Source organism: Protopterus annectens, chromosome 4.part0 (assembly GCF_019279795.1).
Source record: "Protopterus annectens isolate FY-2018-M chromosome 4.part0, PAN1.0, whole genome shotgun sequence".
NCBI lineage: Eukaryota > Metazoa > Chordata > Ceratodontiformes > Protopteridae > Protopterus > Protopterus annectens.
The window spans coordinates 1,485,284,561-1,485,295,629 of NC_056733.1; positions in this window are offsets into that span (position 1 = coordinate 1,485,284,561).

An 11,069-nucleotide genomic window follows, 5' to 3' on the forward strand; every position below is an offset into this window, starting at 1 on the left:
ATCATTCTGAGATGCCCATATACAAAATCTCTTCCATTTGCTAAGATATAAATTTCTGGTAGATGATTTATGAGAGGATGTTAAAATATGTTAAGCCTCAGCTGAGAGGTTGTGAATCCTGGCTATGTTTGGAATTGGAGCAGCCAAGCTGTCAGTTTGAGGGAGTGAAGGGAAGGATGAAGAGCCCCCAATGAATGGGTCAGAAGATCCAGAACCATGTCCAGGATCCAAGATTCTTCCAAAAGAAGAGGCTGAAAGAAGGGAAACCAAATTTGATGAGGCCAGTAAGGGGCTATTAAGATTATGGTCCTTCCCACGGTCTTTGCTTTCTGTAATACTTTGGGTATCAGAGGGAAAGCAGGAAAGGCATAAATGAGAACCAGGGGCCAATTGTGCACCAGTGCATTCCTTGGGGCATCCCCCGGCGGGGAGGAATTAGGCAAAGTAGCTGCTGCATTTCGTGTTCAATGGAGTTGCAGCAAGGCTGGCCCCATCTGCGGAAGATCTTTTCCGCTACTTGCTATCGGAAAGCGTGGGGTGGAAGCTGCCCACTGTCATACTCTCAGGACCTCTAGACACACGGAATAAGATCTGGTTCCTCCTTGTTTGTTTATGTACAAGACCACTGACATATTGTCTGTCTGAATTGCAAATGTTTCCAGAGGGCGAGAGTCCTGAAAGGGCTGCAATGCTAGGAGTATTGCTCTCATCTCCAGGACAATGATATGCAGGTGAGCCTCATGCTTCTTCCACGTGCCTTGGGCTGTTCTTCCCTGATAATGCCCTGCCCACCCTATCAAGGCTATAGAAGTGGGTAGGACAAATGGGGGGCCTAGAGTTACTTGTGGAGATATCAACCACCACTGAATGTCCTTGCTGCATGTATTCATTATCATGATTTGTTGTGACATTGGAAGTTCCTGAAAGGACCAGTGAGAGAACAGGAGCCATTGTAGTACTCGCATATATATTTTTTTATTTTACATTTGTTGACCGGGATAGTCCGACTGGATACATGTCCATTTTCAGCAGTGGCCCGGAGAGAAAAGCTCCAAGATAATAATACACATTGAACATTTAGTAAATGCTAGTTTCAAGCAAATTACAGTCATAAGCAATACCAACATTTAGCACATATAGTACTTATTATGCAACACTTTACAAAACATAACATTATTTTCAAAGTTAAACATACATAACATTACATTCAGGTTTAAGACGCACTGAGCAGCAGTTATACAACTGACCCTTCCTGAAAAGGAGTGGTAGAAAAAAGTTAGAAGCAGCTGAAGGTAAGGCACCTAAGAAATAGAGAGGTCACTAGTTGGGGATAGTGCAAGGACATAACCAATGAGTTTTGAAGTATTTCTTGAGTTTGTTTTTGAATTGAGTTAGTGAGGGTTCTAGGGTCAAGTCAGCTGGGAGTCTGTTCCATATTTTTCCAGCAGAGTTGGCGAACATAGAGTCCCAGCTGAGTAGTTGGATTTGTATGTTTGAACTAGGAGTCTAGTGGAGGATCGCAGTGGCCGGGTGCTGGTGTAGGGGCTGATAATATTTTTTAGTGCAGGTGTATTTTCTGGTTGGTAAAGGACTTTATGTGCCACTATTAGCTGGTTGAACTGCAGTAGGCTTGGCAGTTCAAGCCATCCTAGGCGATTTAGGTTGTGACAGTGGTGTGTCCAGTAGGCTGTGTCAGTAGCAATGTGGTTATAGCAGGATGACAGTTTATCAAGATCAAGTTGGAGAATAGAGGTGAGGCATAGCGAAGAGTTGATAGCAGATGGGAATGAGCAATTGCAGTTCTAGCAAGTGAGGTAAGAAAAGGTTTGAGTCTGTAAAGAGAGCAAAGTTTTTTATTAATGGTTTTGATAGTTTAATTGATATGCGCATCAAACTTCACGTTGTTATCAACTATGACACCCAGTAGTTTAGTTTGGGCTTCTGGGGAGATGATAGGGCCATTGTTAGCAGTTATGTTGAAGGCTGGCAGGGGGGTCCTGCATGTGGGCGAGAAGAAGAGCAACTTAGTTTTGTTGGGGTTTAGGATTAGATGTTGATTGGAAAGCCATTGTTTCACTGTATTGAAGGTAATTTGGGTTAACGTGAATAAAGTAGCTGGTGAGGTGTCGGAACAAATCAAGGTGGAGTCATCCACATATTGAATGCAGGTAGCATCTGGTATGACTGAATGAAGGTCATTGATAAAGATGGAGAAAAAAAGGGGTCCTAGTATCGAGCCCTGACTCCTAATGTGATGGGTAGACGAGATGATAGCTTGTCCTGCCATAGGACTGTCTGTTGCCTGTCCTGCAGGTAGGATTGAAACCATTGGAGTGCATGGTTGTAGGAGAAGGCCTTCAAGGTATTTATAAGCATTTTGTGGTCAACCATGTCAAAAGCCTTGGATAGATCTAGAAAGAGTGCTGAGGATAGTTTGTTATTATTGCGGTTGTGGTTAATGATGTTAGAGAAAGAGAGAAGGGCAGAAGTAGTACTGTGGTGTGGCTTAAAGCCATGCTGAAAGCTGGACAACAGCTTGTTGTGTGTGAGGTAGTGCATAAGCTGTATGTGTACACACTTCTCCATAATTTTAGCTACAGGTGACAGAATAGCTATGGGTCTAAAGTTTGACAGTTCAGTGGAACTGCCTCCTTTATGGAGAGGTATGACATGGGAGATTTTCCATATAGTGGGTACAGTAGCTTCAGATATAGCTCTGCTGACCAAGATAGAGATGGGGTAGGCTATGGTGTCAGCAGCTTTTTGCAGATAGTCTGCTGGGAGGAGGTCGGCAGCCAGGGTGGTGGGTCTTAGCTTCTTCGGCAGCCAGGGTGGTGGGTCTTAGTTTCTTAAGTAGGGCATGAATAAGTTGAGTAGGAACAGGTTGGAAGGTAAAGTATGTTTGGGTACTGGGAGCGGCTACATTAGAATTAGAGCCATTGGGAGAGAGTTGACTGGCTACAGACTGCATAGTCAATGTGAAGAAGTTGTTAAAGTTATTAGCAATGTTTACAGGGGATTTTTGTTGGGAAGCTGAGGGGGGTGGAGTGGCGGTTTGGCCTGGGAGGAGTAGTTTGTTTATTCCTGCCCAGAACTTTTGTGGTTTGTTTTGGTGTTTTTGCAGTAGATGGTAGTAGTGGTTCTTTTTGTCTAAGGTTACGGATTTTTTGTGTCATTCCTTAGCTGTGTGAATCTTAGTTGATCAAGTGGGGCTTTTGTTTTTCGGTAGGTGACCCATGCTTTGTTTCTGAATGAAATTTTAGTTTTGTTATCTTTAGAAAGCCATGGTGCAATATTAACTTTGGTTCTAATAGAGCGGCTGGGAGCATGGGAATTAAGAATAGCAAGGAATCTGGTGTTAAAGTATGCTATTACTTCATCTAGGGAGAGACTTTTTAGCATTGACCAGTTGCATGCCTTAAGTTCATTTTGAAACTTGGTGAGAATAAAATTATTCTTGTTTCTTAATGTTCTATAGGTGGGTTGGTAGGAGCAGTCTACTTTGAGCTTGATTACATAGCTGAGACAGTGGTCACTTGGGTCATCAGGCAAAGTGCATGATTTATAAGACTGAATATGGGTATTGACAAGTATCCAGTCTAGGGTACTTTCCTTGTTATTGGGTTTTCCTGTCCTGGTGGGAGAGGTTATGATTTGAGTAAATCCATAGAGGTTTATGTGGGTTGTGGGGGTTTCACAAGAGCAGGTGTTCCAGTCAATGTTGAAATTCCCAAGAACAATTGTTTCTTGTGGGTGGTTATTGGATAACCAATATAAGAAGTCTTCTAAGGTTTCTGTGTTCCTCACTGGGGGAATGTAGACACAGACAATGTTTACATTTTTGTTAATTTGTACTTTTGAGATAATAATTTCAGCATTATTGAACTGGGGTGGTTGTTGGGTGTCTATGCTGACAGGTAGGGTAGACTTGTAAAGTATGGCTACCCCACCACCCTTTCTGGTGGCACGGTCTAGTCGAAAAGTACAGTTTTGTACCTACCATAAATGTAGATGTCCGAACTGGATAGCATCTGCAGTCATAACAGCTGGGTTGTCCTGTCGTCAGGCAGCCCTACAGTCGGCCGGATTCCAAAGTCCGGGTCCGGCTTCGGCTGATGTCGCACTTCACCCGACGTCATCTCTGTGGGTCTTCGGGTATAAAGGCATCAGCCGACGCCATTTTCCTCAGTGTTTCTTGCCCCAGATGCCAGAAGCCCTCTTGAAGGCTGAAATTTTGGATAGATGCCAATGTTTCCAAAAGGAAAGAGGTAAACACAAACACAAGCATGTATGTACATATATACAAACAAATACACCATAGAAGACTCCCCCCCATTAGCTAGCTATTAAGAGGGTAAACACCCTAGGAGTACCTCAGAGGGGAAGGAGGGAGGGTAATCCTGACTGCAGATGCTATCCAGTTCGGACATCTACATTTATGGTAGGTACAAAACTGTACTATGTCCTTCATGGATGCATCTGCAGTCATAACAACTGGGTAGAGTACCATAGCCAACTAGGGGAGGAGGAAAAGGTAGATTATGGTGTGTTTAGGATCCCTTGCAGTACAGCAGTGGCAAACCCTGCTCGGGATCTTGAATATAGAGGCAAATTATAATGCTTGGCAAATGTATGCACGGAGGTCCAAGTAGCCGCCTCAATAATGTCTTTGGTAGCCACTCCTCGTAAGAAGGCTGTGGTAGTGGCTGTTGCCCTTGTAGAATGAGGTCTTATGTTCTGTGGAATTGGTTTTCCATGGAAGGAGTAACAGAATCGTATGCAATTTCCTATCCATTTGGAGATTGTCTGTTTTGAGATAGCTTTTCCTTCCCTTCCTGTTGCATAGGCCACAAAGAGTTGGTCAGACTTTCTGCTGCTTTTGTCCTGTCCAGGTAGTAGCGTAGCTGTCTATGCACATCCAAGGTGTGCAGAATTCTTTCCCTCTGTTTTGTGGGTTGGGAAAGAAGGTAGGTAAGTGGATTGCCTGGTTTAAAGACACTCTGGATACCACCTTAGGCATAAAGGTTGGATTAGTCCTCATGGACACCCTGTCCTGGTGGAAGATTAGGAAGGGTTGCACTGCCATTAAGGCCTGTAGTTCTGAAACCCTCCTTGCTGAAGTGATTGCCAGTAGGAAAGCAGTTTTCCATGACAGGTGTTGTAGTTCTGCTGTTGCTGCTGGTTCAAAGGGTGAAAGTGTCAGCTTTTCTAGTACAAATTTAAGTCCCAAGCTGGCAATGGTGGTTTCCTCGGAGGTTTTACATTCTTGATTCCCTGAGGAACTGCCTGAGCAACGGTGTGAGAAGACAGGTTGTTCAAAGCTGTATTCTGCTGAAATAGCTGATGCATGTATCTTGATGGAGGAGTAGGACAGGCCTGAATGGAGAAGTTCGCCAGATACTCCAGAATGTTAGGCATATCTATGTTTGACACATCTTTTCCTCTTTCAGAACTCCAAATGACAAACCTTTTCCATTTTCCAGCGTAGTTCCTTCTTGTTGAAGGTCTGCGTGCTTCAAGAATAATGTCTTTAACTCTTTGGGAAAGTTCTTGATTAGCTGCTGCTATGTGATGTTCCATGCAGTCAGTTGTAAAGTTTTCAGGTTTGGATGTATGGTGCTGTAGTTGTTCTGAGTTAGCATCAAAGGCATCAGGGGAATTGGCCACGTATTGTTCGAGACAAGCTCCTCAGTAGTGGGTACCAGTGTTGTCTTGGCCAGTTTGGAGCTATCAGGATTATCCTTGGATGTTCTTCCTTGATTTTTAGCAGTACTTTGTATATCAAGGGAGAGGTGGGAATGCATATGCTGTTAGGCCTTTCCAGCTGAAGGAGAGCGAATCCACTTTCCATGCTAGTGGGTGGAATGTCCTTGTGCAGAATTTTTGAGTTGGTGATTGTGAGGAGATGCAAATAGATCTATCTGAGGCATTCCCCACTTCTTTGAAATGGTCCTGAAGATGTCCGGGTGCAGGTGCCATTCGTGAGCATCTGATGTGGTCCTGCTTAAAATGTCCGCTAGAGTATTTTCTTTTCCTGGTACAAATCTTGCCTGCAGCTGGATGTTGTAGCTGATTGCCAGGGTCCACAGTTCCAAAGTCATTCTGCATAGGGGGTATGAATGTGTGCCTCCCTGTTTGTTGATGTACCACATGACTGTGGTGTTGTCTGTCCTTATCAGCAGCTGGCCCTCTTTGAGAAATGGTCTGAACTTTTGGATAGCCAGTTTTACAGCCAGCATTTCTTTTAGGTTGATGTGCAGGTGAAGTTGATCCTGAGTCCACAATCCTTGCACGCATTTGTCCAGCATATGGGCCCCCCATCCTTGGTCTGAAGCGTCTGTTGTAATGCTCTGGCTTGCTTGACATCTGTGAAAGGGAAGGCCTGTGTTGGACCGGCATGCCTGGGCCCACCATAGGAACTCCCGTTTTAAGCATGGAATTAGTGGGATTTCTGTTTCGAGGCTGTGCCTGTGTTGGGACCATAAATTCCGTAGGTACCACTGTAGTTTTCTCATATGTAGTCTGGCAAATGGGACCAAAATTATGCATGATGCCATGAAGCCCAAGGCCTGCAGAACCTTTCTTGCTGTTAATTTGTTCAGCTTTGTTAGTGCCAAGAAGTAAAGAGGGAGTTCTTTTTGTTTTTCTGTAGTTAGGAATGCCATTTGTCTCACTGTGTCCAATTCCGCTCCCAAGAATGTCCTTGTTTGGGATGGTATCAGCCTTGACTTTTGTAGATTGACTGTGTATCCCAGTGCTTGTAGCAAGTAAATGACCCTTTGTAAATCTGTTGTCAACTTGCTTTTGTTGTCCCCTTGTAGCAGGCAGTCGTCCAGGTATGGGTAAATATGAATTCCCTGTAGTCTGCAGTATGCGATTACTGATGCCAGGCATTTTGTGAATACTCTGGGCGCAGTAGATAAGCCAAAAGGCAATGCTGAGAATTGATAGTGCTCTGATCCTGCAAGAAATCTGAGGTTTCTTCTGCAGATTGGTCGAATAGGGACGTGCAGGTATGCCTCCTTGAGATCTAGAGTTACCAGCCAACACTCCTTGCCCAGCATGGGAAGAAGTTGCTGTAGGGTCAGCATTTTGAATTTTGGGACAATGATGTATGTATTCAAGGTGGACAGGTCGAGAATTGGTCTCCAACTTTTTCCTTTCTTGGAACTAGGAATAGTCTGGAGTAGAACCCCTTTCCTTGCTCTGCTGTAGGCACTTTTTCCACAGCTCTCATGTTTGCCAACTCCATTATCTGTTGTAAAGCTTCTGTTTTTGATTTGGAGGTAGATTTGGCATTCCTCTTTTGACTGGTATAGTGTGGAAGTGGAATCGGTAACCTTGATGTATAATTTGTAGAATCCACTTGTCTTTTGTTATGTGGTGCCAGTTCTTTGCAAATAAGGTTAACCTTCCGCCTAGTGGAGCTGCTATTTGTTCCCTGGTAGGCGGACTTAGGAGTAAGTCACTGTGGCTGTGTTGAAGTAGTGGCAGTGGCTGTGTCTGTGCCTCTGTTGTTACCTTGCCACTGCCGTCCTCTGTAGGCACCTCCTCTGGTTTGGTTTCTGCCCTGGGCGTCTATTCCTGCCCCTTTGAAATTTTGTGGAGTCAGGAAAGGACCAATTTTGGCAGGCCAGTTCCTGCTAAACCTTGGGGTTGAACCTGCAGGAAATCTTTAACAGTTTGAACTGATTTTGCCTTTTCTTCCATTTTCTTCATAACCTGCTGGGCAGGTGCACCAAACAAACTTGTCTTATCCATAGGAGCATCTAACAATTTAGCTTTAACATGATCCGGTAGAGCTTGCTCCTTTAGCCATGCATGCCTTCTTATCACTGTGCCAGTCATGGCTGATCTAAATGAAGCCTCCAGTGCATCATAGCCACATTTTAAGGAATGGTTACTAACCTGTTGTATGTTATTTACCATTTCTAATACATATTTCTTGTCAAGAGATTCATCAGTGGTTAATTTTTTAGTTAACTGATCAAGCATAAACTCTTGGTATTGTATCATGTGAAACTGGCAGTTTAAAGCTCTAGCTGAGAGAGTAGCTGAAGTGTATACTTTTTTACCCCATCTGTCTAATGACCTTGCTTCCCTTTCAGAAGGAGTAGGGTTTTTAGCTATGGTCGCGGCTACTGCCTTGGGACCCTGGGATATAGTTTCTGGGTCTGCAAGGGGGGCCTTGTAAAGGTGGTGATGAGTATCTGGCACCCTGTAAAATCTGTCTGGTTTGGCAGGGGCTGGGGGTAATGAATCTGGAGCAGAGCAGACATCATTAAAAGCATCATCTACCACAGAGAGAACAGGAGGTATAGCTAAGGGCCTGTGCTGTGGAAGGTGCAGAAAGGTTCTAAGTCTTTTTCGGGAATCTGAGAAATCTTGCTGCTGCCATTGGAACTGCTCTCGCATGGCATGTAAGGTTTCCCCAAAGGAGAATTCTTCTGGGAGGATGCAGCTGGAATGGATTCTTCAGCATCAGAATCCTCAAAATTGGAGAAAGGGGCCTCTGGCTGGTCAGTAATGTCTGATTCATCAGCAGAATCATCAGAGGATACTGGCTCGGGGGGCTCTGCCCTAGGTCTCTTATCTGGGGGCTGAGAGGCCCTGTCTGGGTGAGATTGAGATCCTCTAATTAAAGAAATTAAATCTTCTGCCAAAGTAAGCATTTGAGAACTAGAAGAGGGCCTGGTTGAGGGTGGTTTAACAGGCACTGATTTGGTAGTCTTGGCTGCTTTAGCCCTGGCGAAGGCCTTAATGGACATGGCTGCTGGAGGCCTAGCAGCACCACGTGCTGGGGTAGAGACATCCAGGGGAATGGTGTCTGATAAGTCAGTGGGTAAAGTTTCAGAGGCCGATTCAAGAATTGTAGCAGGGACCTCAACTGTAGAGATAGATTCGCTGTACCTAGATCAGTTTTCTCGGTTTCGCCGAAACCGAGACACTCATGTTTGCTTAAGCGTGGTTTCAGCGAAACCGCGGACCGCGTGTCGGTCTTTCTTTGCGTTTTGGCAGAAAGTGTAGTCGGAGGTTCCGGCGACATAATGTAACAAAGTCAGAACCGAAAAACTGTTCTGCAAACTCTGACCGACGCCTAAGCGTTCGTCGGTTGAAAGAAGCACAGGCCGAACAGGCTGCTACGTTGTGGGCTGGGCCTAAACAAGGCAGACAGTAAGAATGGAAATCTTTATGAGGTATTTGTTTCCCACAGGTTAAACAATTATTAACTTTTTCTGACATCGGCTGAGGCAAGAAAGAGTCCCCAACGGGGTACTTAGCTTTAGAAGTCTTCAGTAGTATTCGTAGAAATAATCTCTGGATCCGACCGACCGGCACTTGCGAACAGCTTCTGCTTGCGCCACGGCAAGAAAGACTGAGGAAAATGGCGTCGGCTGATGCCTTTATACCCGAAGACCCACAGAGATGACGTCGGGTGAAGTGCGACATCAGCCGAAGCCGGACCCGGACTTTGGAATCCGGCCGACTGTAGGGCTGCCTGACGACAGGACAACCCAGCTGTTATGACTGCAGATGCATCCATGAAGGACATCTTACTATACCCTGGTGGCAGAATCTCATGGTCCTTGGTGGCAGGCTTCAGCCACGTTTCTGTTAGGCATAATATATCTGGAGAATGAACAGCTAAGAGGGCATGCAGGTGCTGAGTTTTATTTATGCTCCTAATGTTTAGATGGCAGGCCAGCAGTGAGCTAGGTCGTCTATTTGTTGGAGCTATGGAGGCAAGGGATATAGTAGGGGGATTAGGGCCAACAGGTGGGGATGGACCAGGGTTTGGGTGGATGTCGCCATCCTTTGTGAGGTTGTAGCGTATCCTGAGTATGAGTTTTAAGATTTTGAATGAAGTTTTATAATAGTGTCTAGTTTTATGACTAATGTAACTAGGTCTAGTAAGATGGTAGCATTTAGGGGTTAAGGAGGTAAGCATGAGGGGAGTGAGTAAGGGTGCATTATTATCTGTTGTAGATGGCATGGATGTTTGGAATTTAGGGTAGTGGAAACCTGGGTGATCCTGATATTCATAGGCTGCTAGGAGATAAAGGATGAGTAAAAAGGGCAGAAGTAGAGTTAATAAGACTATTTTGGGTGATAGCATACCTATTGAATGGTATTTGACACTTGGGCAAAAGGAATAGTAGAGTTGGAGGACTGGTGGTATCAGGTTGAGAGTGGTGCTGTTGAGTGACAAGTTGATACTGATTGGTTTAAAAAAGTGGGGTGTGGTCTAGTACCAATAAATGTAGCAGCACCGGGTTTGGGAGGGATTTGGAGGCAGGGAGGGCTGCGAAGCGAGGGCAAGTGGAGCAGGGATGAATCAATAGCTGTACTAAGTTGCAACAGTTTAACCTGCATGAGGAAAGGAGGGGGGAAGAGAAGGCAGTAGGAGTGGTTAGAGGAATATCTTGATTGACTGACACCACACCAGAGGTAAGTTGAACGTAAGGGCCTACAATCTGCATTCATCATTGTAATGTTACTTGCACTCAGCACTTTAATTTTACTTATGTTTAGCAGGAAAGACAGACTAACAGTATACAATTCTGAAGATTATTACAAGGCTTACTTGTTCAAATGTCAGACAAGTAAGTAAAACTTTCAACAGGAATCTATGTCTTGAGTGTTAGAAAGTCAGAAAGGTATAAATTATACCTAAAAATTAGGGCAAGAGGAGCAGGGACAAACCAATGCCTGTACTAAGTTGTAGCAGTTTAACCTGTATAAAGAAAGGAGGAGAGAAGAGAAGGCAGTAGGAGTGGTTACAGGAATACCTTGAATGACTGACACCACACCAGAGGCAAGTTGAATGTAAGGGCCTACAATCTGCACTCAGCACTTTAATTTTACTTATGTTTAGCAGGAAAGACAGACCAACAGTATACAATTCTGAGGACTATTACAAGGGTTACTTGTTCATATGCATCCAACCAGAGGAACAACAATGATCGCTGCCACCATTCCTAGCAATTTCAGTATCATTGAAACTGGGGCTTTTTGACTTTGGAAGCAGGTCTGGGATTTGTTTTCGTAAAAGACAAACTCTTTCTGGA